General features: G+C 34.8%; 2 long non-coding RNA genes across 2 annotated transcripts; one reads left to right on the top strand and one right to left on the bottom strand.

Moving 5' to 3' along the window:
• Nucleotides 1-9,539: 9,539 nt before the first annotated feature.
• Nucleotides 9,540-10,655, bottom strand: LOC145640993 (uncharacterized). The gene is made up of 2 exons (XR_014115082.1): nucleotides 10,194-10,655; nucleotides 9,540-9,844 (listed from the first exon to the last, which is right to left on the bottom strand). It is a non-coding gene; the product is annotated as an uncharacterized LOC145640993 (long non-coding RNA).
• Nucleotides 10,656-13,632: 2,977 nt separating this feature from the next.
• On the top strand, nucleotides 13,633-18,039 carry LOC145638963 (uncharacterized). The gene is made up of 4 exons (XR_014114760.1): nucleotides 13,633-13,773; nucleotides 14,046-14,129; nucleotides 14,475-14,548; nucleotides 14,652-18,039. It is a non-coding gene; the product is annotated as an uncharacterized LOC145638963 (long non-coding RNA).
• Nucleotides 18,040-20,118: the final 2,079 nt, after the last annotated feature.

Here is a 20,118-nt window from a genome sequence, read left to right as displayed (position 1 = left end):
TATTTTAACCGCCATTAAAGCCAATTTTTGGCGTAGTGCCATGTTCAATGGTAAGTTTTACACCTACTGGAAGAACAGGATGGAGATCTTCATTAAGGCAGAAAATTACCAGGTTTGGCGTGTTATTGAAGCTGGTGATTTTGAAATAACCATAACTAATGAAAAGAAAGAGGTAATTCCTAAACCTATTTCTAATTATGATAAAGAAGATTATCAGAAACTTGAACTGAATGCTTTAGCAATAAAGTATTTGCACTGTGGAATTGGACCTCATGAACATAATCGTATCATGGGATGCAAGTCTACTAAACAGATTTGGGATCTACTAGAAGTAACTCATGAAGGTACAAATGAGGTAAAACGTTCTAAGATTGATTTGTTGATGTCTAGATACGAAAGGTTTGAAATGCAATCAAAGGAAACTATAGAGAAAATGTTTACTAGGTTCAATGATATTATTAATGAACTGAATTCCCTTGGAAGACACATTCCGATTGATGAAAAGGCTAGGAAGATCTCGAGGAGTCTACCACAAGATGAACGATGGAGATCAAAGGTTACTGCTATGCAGGAAGCTAAGGACTTCACAAAGTTCAACATGGAACAACTAGCTGGATCATTGATGACTCTTGAACTACATCTGAGTTCCAACTCTGAAAGTTCCAAAAACAAGAGTTTGGCTCTTAAGGCTCAAGACTCAGAGGAATCGGAAGCTGATGAGGAAGAAATGACAATGCTAGTCAGAAAGTTTAAAAGGATGATGAACTACAAGAAGTTCGATAGGAACAAGAAATATGCAAGTTCCAGAAACACAACTTGTTTCAAGTGTGGCTCGAAAGATCACTTCATTAAAGATTGTCCATTACCAGACGGTGAGAAATGAAAGACTAAGGGCAAGGAACAATCCAAAGAGTCAAGAGTCTACAAACCTTACTTCACCAAGGACAACGTGAAGAAAGCCATGTTGGCTGCTTGGGGAGATTCAAATTCTGAGGAAGAGGAAGAACAACCACCAGAGGAAACTGCCTATCTATGTTTGATGGCCAAAATTTATGAAAAGGCAAAGCTGAAGGAACTAGAGTCTGAGGTATGGTTTTTTCGAAAAGAACTTAGACATTTCTGTAAAGAAAACTTAATATTAGCTGTCTTGGAAATTCAAGAAGAACTTAAAGATTTGCATAAAGCTAAACATAAAAGTGATGAAGCTTTGGTTACTTTTAAAGAAAATAATGAGTGGGTTGATAATTTAAAATTTGATATTCAATATAGATTCTTTAGTCTGTTTGATGATAATAATTATTTAAAAGAGACTATAGACAGGCTGAAACATGATAACATAATGTTGAATGTGGAAATATCCTTAATGAAACTCTGTCTCAATACTCCTGATTCTGAAGTTCCTCCACTTGCTCAATATCCGAATTTTGAAAAACTGAAAACTGATTTGGAAGATATAAAAGAGGATAAGGCAAGACTTGAGAGGGAACTTGAGAAATCTAGAAAAGGCAAACAACCTGTAGACTACAGAGTTCCAGATTAGATTACCAAAGCTCAAACCAAAAGAACAGAAGGTTTGAGTTTTAAAAGGAAGTTTCAAAAGGAAAAGAAGTATGTTGACCTTCCTAGTAGTATAGTTTGTTATTTCTGTGGGAATACTGGACACAAACAAGTTAAGTGTCTTAAGAAAGAAAAGAGTACACAGAAAAACAAAAAGCATGTAGAACATATTTGGATCGAAAAGAATAAACCTATTGTTGTTACACAGGAACCCAAGGAAACCTGGGTTCCTGAACCTAATGTTTGATTTCTCATGCAGGTTCCAGTGAGGGGGAACAACACTTGGTACCTCGAGAGTCGTTTTTCTAAGCATATGACTGGAGATAAATCTAGATTTCTCTAACTGGATGCCTACTATGGGGGAACTGTGACATTTGGTGATAACATGACAGGAGATATAGTTGCTATTGGAAAAGTAGGAAGCTCAAGTTCCCATGCTATTGATAATGTATTTTTGGTCGAGGGTCTCAAACACAACTTGTTAAGTATTTCAAAATTTTGTGACAAAGGTAACTCCGTAAGCTTTACTTTTAATAAGTGCAGAATCATTCACAATGACACTGGGAACATCATCTTAGAAGGAACTCGTAAAGGTAACACATATGTTGTTGATCTTAACGAAGTTCCTAATAGCAGTTTAACATGTCTTAGTGTCATTGAGAATGATCCTTTATTGTGGCACAAGAGATTTGGACAGGCAAGCTTTACTCTACTTGATAAATTGAGATCTAAGGAACTAGTGGAAGGACTTCCATGTATTAAGTTCCTGTATGACAAAGTGTGTGATGCTTGTGTTAGAGGAAAACAAACTCGAGTTTCATTTAAGTCCAAGAAAATGGCAAGTACCAAAAGACCTTTGGAACTTGTTCATATGGATCTATGTGGCCCTATGAGAATACAAAGTAGAAGTGGTAAGAGATATGTTATGGTTATTGTTGATGATTTTTCAAGGTTTACGTGGGTTTTCTTTCTTGTTAGTAAAGATGAAACATTTGAAGAATTTGTAGCTTTTGTAAAGAAAGAACAGAGAAGAACAGGTAATCCATTGATACATCTCAGATCAGATCATGGTACTGAATTTGAAAATTCAAAGTTTGATGAATTTTGCACTGAGCATGGAATGGATCACAACTTCTCTGCCCCAAAGACCCCTCAACAAAATGGAGTGGTGGAACGCAAGAACAGAAGTCTTGAAGACATGGCTAGAACAATGCTGATCTTAAGTGGTTTGCCTAGGAACTTCTGGGCAGAAGCAGTGAATACAACATGCTATATTCTTAACAGAGTATCAGTTTGAGCCATCACCAACAAAACCCCTTATGAGTTGATCAAAGGGAGAAAACCTAATATTTCTTACTTTAGATCTTTCGGTTGTAAATGTTTTGTTAACAATGGTAAAAGGAACTTGGGAAAGTTCGATAAACGTTGTGATGAGGCTGTATTCTTAGGATATGCCTCTAATAGTAAAGCATATAGAGTTTATAATAAAAGAACAATGTGTGTTGAGGAATCTGTACATATTATATTTGATGAAACTGAACAATCTCTAAATGATGTACAGGAGTGTGATAATGATTTCGAAATTGGACTTGTCCGCAAGACAGATCCAGATGAAAAATCAACATCATTGCAGAAGCAGCAAGTGGAAATTGGTGAGCAAACGAATCTGGAAGCAAATGAAGAAGCAGAAATGGAGAATGCTCTAGGAACTCCTGCTCAAGAACTAAATCAAAATCAGAATGAGGAGAATCCTGTTGAGGTTCCAACTGAGGCTCAAGAACAAGTTCCTACAGAAGAACCAGTCAACAATGATCAGGAAAGATTGTATCCAGTGAAGGACTTTACACCTAAACGATGGAAACATCAGAAGTTACATCCTGTAGATGCAATCATGAGTGATATTACAAAAGGAACTCAGACTAGATCCCAACTTAGGAACTTATGTGCATTCTATGCATTCCTTTCTTCTATGGAACCTAAGAACTATGTTGAAGCTTTAACTGACGCAGACTGGATTAATGCTATGCAAGCTGAACTAAATGAGTTTGAAAGAAACAAAGTATGGCATCTGGAACCTAGACCCAAAGATAAGAAGACAATAGGCTTAAAGTGGGTGTTTAGGAACAAGCTAGATGAGCATGGTATTATTGTCAGAAATAAAGCAAGACTGGTTGTACAAGGTTTCAATCAACAAGAAGGAATAGATTATGAAGAAACATTTGCTCCAGTAGCCAGGTTAGAGGCTATTCGTTTACTTATTGCTTTTGCTGTTTATATGGGATTCATGTTGTTCCAGATGGATGTAAAATGTGCATTTCTAAATGGTTTTCTAAATGAAGAAGTCTATGTGGAACAACCTCTTGGATTTGAAAATCCAGAGTTCCCAAACCATGTCTACAAGCTTGACAAAGCTCTCTATGGGTTAAAGCAAGCTCCTAGAGCATGGTATGAAAGATTGTCAAAGTTCCTATTACAAAATGGTTTTAAACGTGGAAAAATAGATAAAACTTTGTTTTTAAAATCAAATGGAACTTACATATTAGTTGTACAAATTTATGTTAATGATATTTTGTTTGGTGTAACTAATGAATCTTTGTGCAAGTATTTTGCTGACCTTATGAGTGGAGAATTTGAGATGAGCATGATGGGAGAATTAAATTTATTCCTCAGACTGCAAATAAAGCAATCTGAGAAAGGAATCATGATCCATCAACAAAAGTATATCAAGGAACTGATCAAGAAATAAAAACTTGAAAATGCTAAGACAAATGATACTCCAATGGGCATTGCAACCCGATTGGATGATGATCCATCTGGAACTTGTGTTGATCAACCTATGTACAGAGGTATGATAGGATCTTTACTTTACTTAACAGCTAGTAGACCTGACATATCTTTCAGTGTAGGTTTGTGTGCCAAGTTCCAAGCAAACCCAAAGGAGTCTCACCTGAAAGCAGTAAAGAGAATCCTTAGATACTTGAAAGGAACTGATGACTTGTGTCTCTTCTATCCTAGAAGTGACTCATTTGATTTACATGACTTTACTGATGCTGACTATGCAGGTGATTTAGTGAATAGAAAAAGCACTTCAGGTATGGTATAGTTCTTAGGACCTTGTTTAGTTTCTTGGGGTTTCAAGAAGCAAAACACAATTGCTTTATCTACAGTTGAAGCTGAATACGTGGCAGCAGCAGCATGTTGTTCACAAGTTCTTTGGATAAAACAACAGGTTAGAGATTTTGGTCTTATTTTTGAATGTGTACCTATATATTGTGACAACACAAGTGCTATATGTATCTCTAAAGATCCAGTTCAGCACTCTAAGGTAAAACGCATCACATTAGGCATCACTTTCTAAAAGCTAATGTGGAGCAAGGGAATATTAAATTGGAATTTTGTAATACGGAATTTCAACTTGCAGATATTTTGACCAAACCCTTGAACAGAGAAAGATTTGAGAAGTTGAGACTGGAACTTGGAATGATCAAGCTGAATTGATTGCTTCTGAAGTTCCTAGATATGGCAAAGTCAAGAATAATGGAAATAAAGCGAAAAGGGCATTTAACACAATTTTGGTGTGATAAGCATAGCTGAAGTGTCACCGTTGTTAACTACCAAAGGTAAGTTCATTAAATTGCTCAATTGTGTTAGTTATTAAATATATACATTGCACATATGTAAAAAGCGTGTTCCAAGTGTGTATTTATAGAAAGTTTCTTTTAAATTAAATGAATTTGAAAAGAAAAGTTTTTGAAAGATTCATCCAGTAATTTCAAAATTGAAAAATTAATTGAATTTGTTCAATTAATGACTGAACAGTGAAACCCCTTAAATTCCTTCACACCGCTTCATTAATTATAAAAAGCTGATTTCACCCACTTCTTTCACCTCACTGTCAAATCAATTAACCCCTTCTCAGTAAAAAACCCTCTCGAACTTTAAAAACCTTCCCTAAAACAACAATGGTGATCATTGCTGAAATTGTCTCCTCAGAAAACTCTCAACACTCAGAAAATACTATTCACGAAGAAACATCTCCTTTAGCCATGGTGAACTAAAAGTCATCTTCTACTTCAAACAAAACTCCTGAAAACCCTAAAAACTCACATCTGAAACCTAAAGAAGTTAAAAGTAAGAGTGATCAAGAAGAATCCTCTGTCTCAAGTATTCTTCAACGGCTAAAAGAGTGAAAAGAGAAGAAACAAAGTGAGAAGTCTCTTGAAGAGAAAATCGAGGAAGTTGATGATTTTGCTCAAGGAAAAAAATTCAAAAGAGACAAAAGAGGAGAACGAAGAGGAAGAAGAGATGAATGAGGGAGAAGAAGATAAAGAAGATCAGAACAATTCAGAAAAGGAAGAGTCAGAAAAGGAAGATGAAGAAGAGGAGGCAACTGATCAAATCGAACTTGAGTCATAGGCAGGGAGGTATGTTGTAGGACATCGCATTGATCTTGTTTGGTGTAGAAAAGCAAGGTTTTTAGAATTTCTTGATTTAATTAAGTTCCAAGGCTGGGAATTCTTGCTATCAAGAGTTTCAGCAAATTATTTGTATCCTGTTGCTATGACTGAGTTTTGTCAAAACTTTCAAGCAAAATTAGGGGTAATTTCGAGTGTTGTTGATGGGGTAAAAATTGAATTAAATATTGAAACCCTAGGTAAAATTCTGAAAACACCTACTGAGGGTTACGAGTCATATATTAAAGGAAAGGCCAGTGTCAAAGTCGGTAACTATTTGACAGGCGACATTGTTGAGGCCTTAGGTGGTCAAAGGGGGAAGAAGGTCATGAGTCACAATGATCTAAGTCCTTTAAACAAATTGTTGTTTAATCTAGTGAAGAAAACTATTTTGCCTAGAACTGCTAAGAAAGGGGAAGCATGTCTGATGGATATGGCTGTAATTTTCTTTTTGTCTAAGAAAATTAAAGTCAACTTTCCTGCATTGTTGTACCAGCATTTAGCACACTGTGTTCCTAGTAGGACAAAAGTGGGGTATGGAGCCATTTTGTCTACTATGTTTGAAAATGCTGGAGTGGTTCTGAAGGGTAAATATGGGGCTTTGGATGAAAAGCCAGAAAATGTGATCAATGAGGAAATTTTAGCTGGGTTGAGTATGGAGGTAGTGAAAGGAAAAATTCAGAAAATAGAGAAGGGAGAGAAAAAGAAAGAAAAAGTGACTGGGAAGAGGAAGGAAAAGGCTGTATCTGAGCAGCCTGTGAGAAAAAGCAAGAGGATTTCTGCCAGTGCTGTTCCTCAAACAAGCATGGAACAACCACTGGAGTCGGATGTTGAGGAAAGCATCCTTAATGAGCAAATTGCTGAATTGGTGGACAGGATGGAAAGGGTTGAGAATCAGGTGAAGGATTCTGCTGGAAAACTTCAGATGCTGACCCTGTAAAAGCTGGTGCAGGAACAGGGGAAGGAGTTAAAGGAACTCAAGAAGCTTGTGCTAAAACAGGACAAGGAACTTCAAGAGCAAAAGAAGTTTCAGGAAGAACTGAACAGAGCTCTACAAGAACAAAAGGAGGAATTCCTGGTGAAAATCAAGAGTCTTGAAGGGAATATGGAAGCTTCTGCACAACAGACAAAGGAGAACTACAAGAAAATTCTGGAGTTTCTAGAAACCTAGCCTATCTCCTTTCCTTTTCAGCCTAGCCTATTTTCTCTAGCCTATCTCCTTTTCAGCCTAGAAACTTCAGTCATGAACAAGTTTAATTTCCGTTTTAATGTTTGAACAATGAATTTTGGTTGTAACTTTTCTTAAATTGTTCAACTGGATGATATATATTTTGGGTTTTTAATGACTAATTGGAACTTTGCTTATACTTGTGTGTTTATGTATGTATTGAACACTTATGTAGAAAGGTAGAACTTGCTTGAGGTAGCTTAGCAGCGCTGCCTTCAGTTTCCCACACTCGATGAATTGCTTGTGGGGCTGTGGCTAGATGCTTAATAACTTGAAAAACATGACTTTTTGATAATGCCAAAAGGGGGAAAAGAAGAAGCAAACTTGGAGGTTATAGTTGTTCTTGGTTCTAGTTAATAAAGTATCAGAAATTTCTCTGATAATATGATGCTAAAGTTGTTTAGTTTGATTTTTCTTCTAGTTTATTTCTGTTTTTGTTTTTTTTTTGTTTATAGTTTTATTTTTGTGCTGTGTGTGTTTACTTTTTGTTAATAAAAAAAAAAATCAAAAATACGACCTTCTATTTTGTTTAACTTGTTTTAGAGTTTGCTTAAGTTTGTCATCATCAAAAAGGGGGAAATTGTTGAAGCATAATGGTTTTGATGATGAGGAACTTGAACTAAAAGCAAACTCAACTAATAAAGATTCTCTAGTGTGTGATTAGTCAAGGTGCAGATTAATCTTGGTGATTGAAGAACCATCTGAATCTAAGAAGACATGAAGAAGATCTTTATTGAAGAAGTTAAACAAATCAGAGGAAGAGTTCTCTAACAAGAACTAAGTTCCCTAACAAGAACATTTCCTAACAGGAACTTGATGACTAGCAGTTAAGTTCTTTGGTGGAACTTGATATGCTTGGAGCCCAAGAAATTTACCTGATCAAAGTACGGCGCAACAATAAAAGTTAAGGTTTTATCTTAGAAATTATTGTTAATATGGTGAGTAGGTTAGTGCATGAAATTTATTAGAAACGTGATAAGTTTTCTTGGTAAATAAAATAAATATGGAAAATAATAAAAGATAGATTTTAGGAAAAGATTTTCTAAAAAGATTATTTTCTCTAAAGTCGATTTATTAAAAAGATAAGTCTTCTTAATAAATATCTTTTATAAACTTATTTTCGGAAAAGATTTTATTCCACTTGATTTGCTAAAACTGTGTTTAAAAGATAAGTTAAGTTAACATATTTATTTTTTCAGAAAACCTACTTTCTATACGAGTGTTACTTGTATAAATAGTAGAGAGCAAAATGATTTAGTTTTTTGTGAGTTTATGCGTGGAGAAATCACAGTGCTTTAATTGAGTTAGTTTACCAAGCTTTTAACTTATCATATTAGTTTCGGATTTCGTGCATTGCTTACCTATCATAATAGGCGTCTTATATTTGTATTGGTTGGGTTATTTGGGTGAAATTTATAGTTTGTGTTACATACAGTTTTGTGTTAGCTTCTTGGTGAGGCTGTGAGTTTTGTATTGGGGTGGTACGGGTATTTAGTACTTTGGCAGTACGTGTAGTACTTTGGTGGTACGAGTGAATCTAAGTGTGGTGCTTAGATTGGGTAGGATAGGGTCCTATCAAGTAGCAAGTCCAGTGAGGAACTTGTGAAATAAAGGTCTGTGTCTAATAGGTTGTAACTTGGTGTTTGCCCTATTATAGTAAAGTGTTTTGTGTTTGAAATCCCTAAGGTAGGGTCGAGGTTTTACTTCCAGTTGGGCCTCGGAAGGTTTCCTCGTAAAATCTGTGTGTTTTATTAAGTTCCTATACGCATTGTTATTTATCTGCAAAAAGTAGTCATTAGGAACTCTATACAATTCACCCCGGCTCTTGTATTAATCGTCTCAACTAACAATAGCCTATTAGAGAGACTACAGAGCACTCTATAAGCTTTAGAAATGCAAAGCTTTTGCACGTACAATCAAGGAAATACAGAAGAAAGCAGATAGATAAAAAAATAATTTAACTAGAAGAGTAATATGTTATAATAATTGTTCACTACCACAAAATAGGGAATAGAGATCGCCTAAAACAACCAATATAGATCGCCTCTAGGGCGCTCTCCTGAGGGGGTGCCCTATAAAGTCTATAGAACGCCTCTAAGGGGCGTTCTATATCTAACACAATACACATCTTCTATCCAAGATAGGCGCTTCCTATTTTAGATAAAAGGTAAATAAAAAAATAAGGAAAAGAGAGTTGTCATCTTAGGACAGGCGCTCTATAAGTTTATAAAAACGGAACGCCTGTCATAGATAGGTGTTCTTTATTCCTCACTTTTTTAATTAAAAAAAATTATAATTAATAATAATAATAATTCATACGTAATAAATAAAAAATCATAGCAATAACATTTTATTTATAAAAAATATTACAGTAAAATACAAATATTTGAATGATAATAACTAAATTCCTTAATAAAAATAATTACATTACAAATTTTCTAACACAACAAATTAATTATCAATAGGGTAACAACTGTGCAACGACTTGAATTGCCCTCAAAAGTCAAAACCTCCAAACCACTAGCAGCACTTAGATCTAGCCTTCACTAGCCTCAACCACCTTTTCCATTAATAAGGCACAAAATAGAGAAGTCGCATCAAACACCTGCAAATCAAAACATGAAAAATCATGACATGAAAATCAATTCATAAGAGACGAAGATCAAAATCATGACATGAAAATTAGAAATTATAAAAATATGAAAATCAAGTGAAAAAAGATAAAAATCAGAATAAATAACATAACCAAGCACCAAAAGATCTAAACTAATTGAGAAGTAAAACGAAATCTCAAAATGAAAACTAAAATTTTGACTTAGAATCAAATCATGTACTGTAGATTGATAATAATTAAAAAAAAAAAACAGAAAAAATCATATCAATCACTTTAAATCAACTAAAAAACGGAATTTAACATTGAAATGTGAACACAAATAAGATTACACTTCATATACCTTTATGCATCTTTGGACTCTATAATCCGTTTCATAGCAGCAACACCTCATTACAACGCATCCAAATCATACGACGACGATTTATCCGGCTTGATCTACGGCGGCGTTGCAACGGAGCATTACCGGTTCGTTGAAACTGACTTGAATGTAATCAATTGAATTCATTTTTCGGCTCTAAACCTTCAACATTTCTTTGAACTACAATTATCAGATCTAGATTGAATGAAATCGCATTTAATTTTTGAAAATTTGAGGGAAAGATACAAGTGACCATGCGTTGATCTTGATTGTAAAACCGAAAAATATATTTACTTGCGTAATTATGATTTTTGTTTCATATTTTATTTTTTAGTTTGAGAAGATGAGATGAAAGGTGAGAAAGAGGCATGGAGATGAGAGGAGAGAAGGAAGAGAGAGAAAGAAGAGGAGAAGGGAGAGCGGCGTGCAGGTTGAGGAGTAGGGTTTTAGTTTTTTACGGAGCATTTAATAAGGTAAGATTTATTATTATTATTATTATTATTATTATTATTATTATTATTTTGTAATTATGCTAAATATCGCTCATCTAAGAAAAGCGATCTATATCTAAAGTCATATTTTTTATGTAAAATATATAGAACGGTTAACCTGACAGGCGCTCTACAGATCTTAACATACAAAGCGCTAATCTTAGGTAGGCGTTCTGTAGAATGCTAGAGATCGCCTATCTAACTTGACAGCTTTATATTGTGTGTTATGTATTCCCTATTTTGTGGTAGTGGTTGGAAATGGTAATGCAATCGGATAATTGCAAGGCCGGACGATCCGTACTCGTGGAGGATTATACGTCCCAAGGAATACTCGTGGCCAACCGGGTGGGCCGTTGCCCGACTGGGCCCACCTAATTTGCTTGAGTGGGTTTTTTTTTTGTCTCCTATTTTTGGGATACATTTAAAATACGAGTATTGTCTACTTCTTTTAAAAATTAATAATACAATATTATTGAACCTTAAACACATAAACACAAGCCTACCCTTTTGAGGTTTGAACAGTTTTTGAGCAATTCCAACCTTCGAATTCGGGTACACGAATTATGGAGGTTGTTATACTACTAAGTAATAAAACAGAAAATACTTATCTCTTGATGCGTGAACCAAAGTGATAATAGCCGCGTCGTGGAAAACCACTGACCTAAAAGACGATTCCGCGCTACCTCCTGGTGCAGTAGACTAGAAGCGGTCGCCCTCCAGGATAAGCACGGCGCCGGAGTTTATGTGCACTCACAAACCCGACTGGAACTCAGAATACTTGCCCAGAAAACAGAACAGAAGAAACTCGTGTGTAGATAATTTTAGAGAGGAGAGATAACTGAATGTGTTGTGTATATTTGACTAGGAAAAGCAACGAGTATATATAGGCAGAAGAAGGGAGACATGAAACGTAAAACGAGGTACGAATCTGGCTAAGAAAACGACCAGATTCATTCAACCAGTCAACAACGTAAGCAAGAAACAAGGAATTAATTAATCAGCTATAATCAAGGGATTAATGACTGACTTAATTCCGTAATCCCAACAGTCAGAAAAGAATATTCCCAACAGACAAAAAAAGAATATTCTGTTTAACAAGGAAAAAGATATAAAATTCTTCCAAAAAGATAACAAGGACCCACGCCCGCGCATCGCATTCCCCAAGGCCCGACCCGACCCGACCCGGCTCGGCGCGCGCGCGTGTGTGTGTGGAGTAACACTTAACTCCCACTCACTCAACTAAGTAGTGTTAAGACACTACAATATAAAAACAAGGAAAAAACCTTTCCCCCCAACCAATGTGGGATTTTCCCCTTTCATTTGTTTTTCTCTCTCTCTTGTTTTCCCCATCCCTCTTATTTTATATCAAGAACTTTCAACAGAGGTCGTTGTGAAAAATTTGGGGGGGCGTGCGTCACTAGGATACTTTTACCGGTGGTGGCGTATTAAGTATGGCGATTGAATTTGTTCCAGGGAAATTCTTGATTTGTCTATTGTTATTCCTGGAATCAACATGTACTCTTTTGAACAATTTAGAAGCAAAATAGTATATTTAATTAAATTGTTGATTTCCTGAATATGGAATTTGTACGAGGGTTTTATGAAGCAAGCGTATTTGACGGTTTTTTAAGAACCCTTATTTTATAAGAATAATTAATTTTGGATTTTTTCAAAGTCGAGGTCGACAAATTTTATTAATGAAATCCTATAAACCTTGTTGCGAATTTGGGAATATTCGAATTGTCAAAACCTGATTAATATAAGTTGGCAGCGATACATTGGATTAGGTGAGGATCGATCTTTAAGATTGTATATATGAATATGAATTATCAAGTGATCAAGGCTCTACGGTAATCGAAAGGAATTTTATTCCCTTTACTGATCATTAATATTCAATTTTTTTTTAGAAGTTTCCTATGATCCCAAAATAATAAGATGTTGATAGTGGAATCTTGCATCTAATTGGAGATCTTTATTAAAGTGTGTAAAAGGAATTGCTTGCTGCAATATTTTAGGAGTACGTTATTGTAATGATCATGCAATGAAGTGCCATCAACTGGGTTCTTGTTTTGACGCTGGGCGTCAAAATAATACTCCAAGATTGACGAGTGTAACAATGGTGTTGCAAGTATGGTGTCGAAGATGCAGCTGCGACTTGCAAGCTGTTATTTACCGAGGCTCGTAATAGCCTTTCGGTCTTTTCCAAGTAGCAAGTTTGGTCCAGTAAAGGAGCCTAGGAGAATTTGATCATGTAAGCTAGCAACAATGATCGGACTCGTCCCAAACATCAGGAAAGTTCCTCTCAAATTTATTGTTGTTAGTTGATATTTTCTAACTCTATATAGTATATGTTTATTATATGTGCCCTAATTGTGCATAATTTATTATTATGATGTATTGTGTTGCAATGTGGGAGTTGAGTTAGTCTTTTTCATGTTGGTGAGAACTTTGAGATGGGAACTTTTTGAGATGTTGGTCTAGTTAAGTGCTAATTGTTTTGCTAAAGTGTAAGTACCTTATTTCTGCTATTGTTTGTATGTTTTGTTTAATCATGTGTGATTATAAGCATTGTTATTTTCCTAGTTGATTAGGAATGTTTTTGTTCTATCTTTGATAGTATTATGTTGAATTGTTTCCCTAATCTTGGAAGAAATATTTGTTGAGCATGGAGTATGTGATAAGCTTGTGATGTTCCTTGTTGGGATTTAGAATTATCGTTGATAATTCTTGTGGTTTGTTTAGCTTATCTTAGAACTTGAATTGTGTATAATTGCTATAGGACTAGCATTTAACCTTTGTTGAAGGTCTAGGTGTGACCGGATTTTCCTCCATGCTTGAGAGCAGAAGTGAAAGGTATGATATGACAATGACTAATAAGGTTGTACTAGGCTAAATGTTATGGACTCCACATGCAGTAAGAATGGAAATTACGTTTCTATGTTAATTGTAGATTATTTATTTTGTGAAATTAATAAGTTTGAACCACATATCAGCTCCACTATTCATGTCCTAGGAGCTGATACAAACCCACCTCTCGTCGTTTTCCCCTCGCGAAATGATTTTCCCTGAAGGTTCGTGCGTTTTTCTTCTTTTCTTTGTAAATAATTTCATTATTTCGTGTTTTTTGAGTTTTCATTTTTGTCAAATTTACAATTTCATGTTTTCGGAAACCAAGGGTTTTATGGATTTCGATTTAATTCAATATTACTCCATAGAAATTGTTCAATTCCTTTCTCAATTACATGCAGCTTCGCAATTACTGAATTTTGACAACATTTCATTGTAAGATTTCTTAACACCATATAGATCTGTGTTTTTGTGCTTTCAAATTACTGATGTGCAGTGGAGCGAACCTGGGTACGGGATTTAACTCGGGTATTGAGGCCATGTGAACGTTGGGTATGGTAATGAGTTTGATGACGATGAGGTAAAAGATGTTTCTTAATAATTTTTCTGCATTTTCGTGATAATCTGACCCTAATTACAGAAAAAATTGAACTTGATATGGGGCTTATCGATTTTGTCTTTGATCATGTATATTTATATAGGTTTGTTATCGTGAGATTTGATTTATATTTGTGATCAATGTTGAATTTTGGTTTGTCTATAAATCACTGAATTCTTAAGAAATAGATATGTAGGAACTCAATTTTGGTCGAACAATTTAATTTTGAAGTACTGTTTTTTGCTTGTGAGATCTATCAATATTTTGTGTGTATAGTATTCGTTTGATTGTTATCTAATGGATTCATCTGAAACTCGAAATTATTAGGTGTTAAGCTTTTGTCTGACTCATACCCCTACAAGGAACTCTTCAATGGATGCCTTTGGGACGTAGATGGAAAGGTATGAATCTGTACAAATCTTTTCATTTCTTGCAAGTTTGTGAATTATGGTTTTCTGGGCTTGCAACTAATTGATGTGGTATTATGTGTTTATCTACTTGCAGTGGACTGTTAAAGGTGGTGTTGATGTCAACATTAGTGCCAACCCTTTTGCTGAAAAATGGGTAAACGTCTCAAGGAATAAATAGTAATGTCTAAGGGGGTTGTATGAAGATATGTTGAATTCACTCAGATGTTACCAAGCTAAGGATTCTGTTCTGAATTTTAAATCTGCTGTTAATGTTCCTCTATTATCTCTGAATGAGGCTTTATTTTGTTTGAAATCCTAAATCTGATGCAAGGTCTAAGGGGGTTGTTTTGTTTGAAATAATGATGATGATTTTGCTACTTGGATTTGAAAAAGATCTTGAAAAGATGCAATGTTTTATTGTTTTGGTTGTAATGATGATTTTGCAGCTCGAATTAAATAATATATTAATAGTTGTTGTCGTTAGCTACTTTTTTTCGGGAGCTATATATAGAGTGAGAGGGTGGGAGGTGGAGGTTTGGCTTCTACTTGAATTTTTTTCAAACTGATGAATATTGCACTTGTACATTAGCAGTATATGGAATGAAGTGCTCAAATGTGTTATGAGTCTCTTTCAACGTTCTGTCAATTTGGGCCCTGTGATGTCTCTTGAATCTTTATTGCTCATAATGTGCAGTGGACATGTTTAGTTCTGCTTTGAAAAATTGAGTCTGCAAGTCTAGCACCAGGTCTCCTTGTTTATTGGCTATTTAAAGATGTGTAGTGGCTGTCCCTTCCAGCCTTCCTGCTTTTTACATAAGAAATCATGAAATTTCTTTTGGCTTTTGTTTAGTTGTTTGTGCATGGATGGAGTTGCTAGTTACTTTCAATATCTAATCTCTTTGAAAGTGCACACCTGTCTTCTGCCCTTTTAATGCATAAATCCTAGTGATCTGATATACAGAATTTATCTTATGCATTATGCATATTTTATTTTTAATTATTTTACCCTCAGCTTGTAGATCCTAATGTTTTTAATTACTTTTACAAAATGCATATCCTTGACCTCTTTGAATTTTGATTAATAATTTACTTATCTTATGTTGAAGTTCCTGAGATTTGGTCACATTTCCTTTTCTTTGTATATATCTTAGACATGGCTAAATTAGACCTTTCTTGACTACCTTTGAGATGATTTCAATCATATTTTAGAACAAAGTTAATGATAGGTAAATTTAGAGAAGTTAAGTCCATTGAAATAGATTTTTAAAATCAAAAGTTAACATATATGCCTAGATGTATGCTTAGAGTATACAAATAGATCTTCCAGTTTTTTTTTTTTTTTTTTTTTTTTTTTTTTTGCATAATGATTTTCCATTTTCTAATTTCATGTTTTTGATAATTTCTTAGGCTTTTTGTTTGTTGCTCTGATATTAGTGGTTTTGTATGGATTTATTTCGTGAAATTAATAAGTTTGAACCTTTATAATTATTGATTGTTGCCTCTTTGATTGTTTAAGTTGTTATTATTATGATATTTGGATGAAAAATCTCGATATTTGATGTTGTTTTGTTAATTTGTTGATATAATTTATGTGGGAAAATTTGTCCAGAGCTTATTATTAAATTTTGTATCTTTGATTGTTTTAGTTGCTATTAATTGATATTTGGATGAATTAGGAGTTGATTTTAGGAGACGATAAAGTTGGAGTGTTAGGTAATGAAATGCTTAATATGGAAAGTATTTTCTTGTTATTTTTCTCCATAATTCACGATTTGATGAATTCTCATTTATATTCTATGTTTTAGAAATATGGGATTTTAAAACTTTTTGTTTGAGTTTGCAAGCATAGCTACTGTTTGGGACTGAAATTATGCTGTTGATCGACTTGGTCCCCTGCAACCGACTTGAGTTCATTCGGGTTGTGGTGTTTTTTTGTGTGTTTGGTCTTGAGGATATAGATATTTTCTTCTCTTCCCATTCATGTACTCCTGCCATTCAATGTGTCAGGTTTATAGTTCTGTATATTTAGGTGTTTGCAATTGCTTGTTTGATCAGTGGTTTTGGTACGTGGTGCTTCATGATTGTAGCTTTTCAATCATTCTACAAAAAAGTAGATTTCATTAGCATGTGTCGTTGTAGCATGTTATTAAATTTGTATCTTTGATTGTTATAGTTGCTATTAAATTTGTATCTTTGATTTTGGTAGGTTCTATTAATTGAAATTTCACAATTAATCCTGCTTTTTTTACGTATTCTATATCTTGATGCAAGTTTTTGGTGTTTTGATTATAAAATTTGTGGATGAAAGGATTTGGGTGTTACATATTCTGTCGAATTTAGCTGGTTTTGTTTTATTTTAGGCTTAAACATTGTTGCTTTTTAATATGATCTGGATCATGTTTATTTTGCCTTACTTCGAGTATTTGATTGGTTATATATGGTTGAATTTGCTTTTTATTGGAAATATTCTGTGGTGCTAATTGTAAGGGGTCAAAATCAAATTAGTTTTCTGATAATTTTGACATTTGATGATGATATTTTTGTATTCTGCTGTTGTGATTGATTCTTTGTTATTATGCATTATTATTGATGCTGCTGCGATATGCCTATGTGGTGTGATTGTGAGATTTGATTATTTCTAAATACAATGCTGATGTGATGTGCCTATGTGGTGCCGATGTGTCTTATGTTTCTTAATTTTGAGTTTTGGTGAAAGAAGGGATCCTTAAGTATGATATGCATTTCTCTTGGTGCACTTGTGTTAATTGCTAATTTAAGCTACTTACTTTTACTGCCCTTGCTGCCTGGTTTTGATATTATGATATATATATATGTTTAATTATGTGCTACAAATACTTGGCACTTTAAAAGAGATAGAGCATTCCATCATGAGCATGTTTGAATTTGAGGTGCCAACTTTTTATTCCCTTTCCTTTTTTTTTTGGTTTTTGTGTTGACTAGACAGTCATGTAAGTTCATAATAATGGAGTTTCCCAATCTAGGACAAGAAAAGGAGGGTGGGGTGAACCATATGAATGTAGAGAGTGAAATTTCAGTTTGTGTGTGTAAATTCTACTTAGCTGTGTTTATTGCAATATGCATGCATTTTGTATCATGCTACCTTTATTGTGAGTGTGGTGTAGTAAGGACTGTATACGAAGTATATATTAAGATCTGTTGCTTGAACAAGCTTGCAGGTCCACAAAGAGGGACAATTGCATTTATCGCTTGATTGGAGTGGTGGAGCATTCTAGATCAATGTCAGAGGAGGTGACAAAAGAGAAAATATACGAAGACTATTGGAAGATTTTATTTATACGCAAGGTTGCTGCTGCCTCGCCAAGGCTGTTTCATTGGTGTGACTTTGCTTGTATTTAACAGTGACTAGTATTTTTTTAAGTTTTTTGGACCAAAATTGTAATATTATAGCCTTTTTTAATGAAAATATGTAAGTATATATATATGTTAGTGTTTATATATCATTTTATGTGAAAAAAAGCAAAAAAAAAAAAAAAAAAAATTTTTATTTTTTTGGGCCATTTTTGCCACCGGTTTTGAACAGAACCGGTGCCAAAAACCCCTTTAAAAAAAGCGGGAATGGGTTTTTGCCACCGGTTAACCGGTGCCAATAATCATTTTTGCCACCGGTTTTGAACCGATGGCCTTTCTTGGGGTTATTGCCACCCCCAAATGACCACCGGTTCAAAACCGGTGGCTTAGGGGAGTTTTGAACCGGTGGCTAAGTGGTTTTTTTTCTTTAGTGGTAGTTTTATTCAATTTCAAACTCTTTGAAACATTATTATCAATCCTAACTCCATTAGGATTTAAGAGAACCTTATAGAGTATTCTAGAAGACTATAATCAATCCTAATAGTTTTTGGAATGATAATTAATAAAAGGTCCCCTCTAGATCATTAGGCCGCATTTAAAGATCAAACCGGGCCAGTCTAGTAATTTGGCCATAACTTCCTCATTATTCATCGAAATTGGGCTTATAATATATCGTTGAAAAGGTCTTTTCAAGCCCTCTCAAACTACACTATTATTGGACCCTTACCATGGACCAAACTAAACTGGAATGCACGTTTTTCATAAATAGGGTAAGAAAAGAAATATTCTCCAAAAAATAGAAAGAAAAGATATTTTAATAAAAACATCCTCATCACTAGACTTTTTAGACTTTCGCTTTATTCGATAATCAAATGACATGAAAGGTATTCATCGCTGGTTTCGGTTTTGGGGAGACACAAATGGGTGTCTATAAAAGCCCCCACTTTGACTTAGTTTTGAGAAACGCAAGTTTTGAAAATGAAAGTTAAAGTATCGATAAGGACGGAGAATGATTCAGAATGTTCTGCAATCCTAAATCATTCTTGTAATGCCGATGCCTGCAAAACTAGCGTTAGGTAAAACAAATAAGAGAGTTAAAGAAACGCGCATCTTGCACCATCGAACACACATCCTTCCACAAGCTAGGGAACACCATCTTGCTGCATTTGTCGTTGTGACAACCTTCCACAAGCTAGGGAACGCCATCTTGCTGTTTTGATGTTCACTCGTCTCTGAACAATAGAGAATTTTTGAATATGTTCACGCTTCTCTGAACAAAGAGCTTCTTTTTAATATGTCCACGCGTCTCTGAACAAAGAGGTTCTGAATGATATGCCCACATGTCTCTGAGCAAAAGAGCTTTGATGATATGTCCACGCGTCTTTGAACAAACAACTTTTGAATGATATGCCCACACGTCTCTTAGCAAAAGAACTTTTTTATATGTCCACGCGTCTCTGATCAAAGGAGCTTGAAAGGATTGTCCACGCATCTCTGAACAATAGAGCTTTGATACTTGAATGTTTGTTGCGATCGTTCAGTTGGTTGCGAGCAGGAGCTTTGCTGAATAGTTGTATCCTATAAAAATCAAAAGATTGCCAAAAGACTTTGCTAGTGTTTTTTTTAGGGTTGACCTAAGGCTTGATGTTTTTTTCTTAGGTTGACTTAAGGTGATTGATTGACTTGAGGTTGACTCAACGTGACTGACTGACTTGAGGTTGACTCAACGTGACTGAATGACTAACTTGAGGTTGACCCAAGGTGAATTGACACGTGTGACTCATGACCCGTGTGTGCATTGTATTGTGATGTGCTTGACTCAAAATGCGAATAAGCAAAAAATTTCCGTCATTTTTGTGGAGGGTACTAACTTTCTCCCGAAAAAGAAAGACACGAAAAAAAAGAAAGAAGCGAATTTTTTGAAGGTACATGTTGAATGAGCTTAGTCATATGTTATGCAAGGATTAATTCATCCTAGGCTATCTCAATTGTTGACTCCATGATGAAAGTATTTGGGTAACTTAGGCACGGAGGCTAAGCACTTCGTATTTTATGATACAATGATGATTGATGAGTAATTTTGTTATGACGAAGTATGCTTCAATGTTGTGTTAAGATTTCATGACAAAGGGTTTCCTAAGGGAAGGACTATTTGGTCATGTATTCGTGGAGTGTGTGAAAGTGACACTAAGGTTAGGCCGCAAGAGCTAAGTGTGTGGAAAGATATTATT

Source organism: Chenopodium album, chromosome 7 (genome assembly GCF_948465745.1).
Source record: "Chenopodium album chromosome 7, dcCheAlbu1.1, whole genome shotgun sequence".
Taxonomy (NCBI): Eukaryota; Viridiplantae; Streptophyta; class Magnoliopsida; order Caryophyllales; family Amaranthaceae; genus Chenopodium; species Chenopodium album.
Note: the sequence above shows the minus strand (reverse complement) of the source record. Positions and strands in the feature narration are given on the sequence as shown.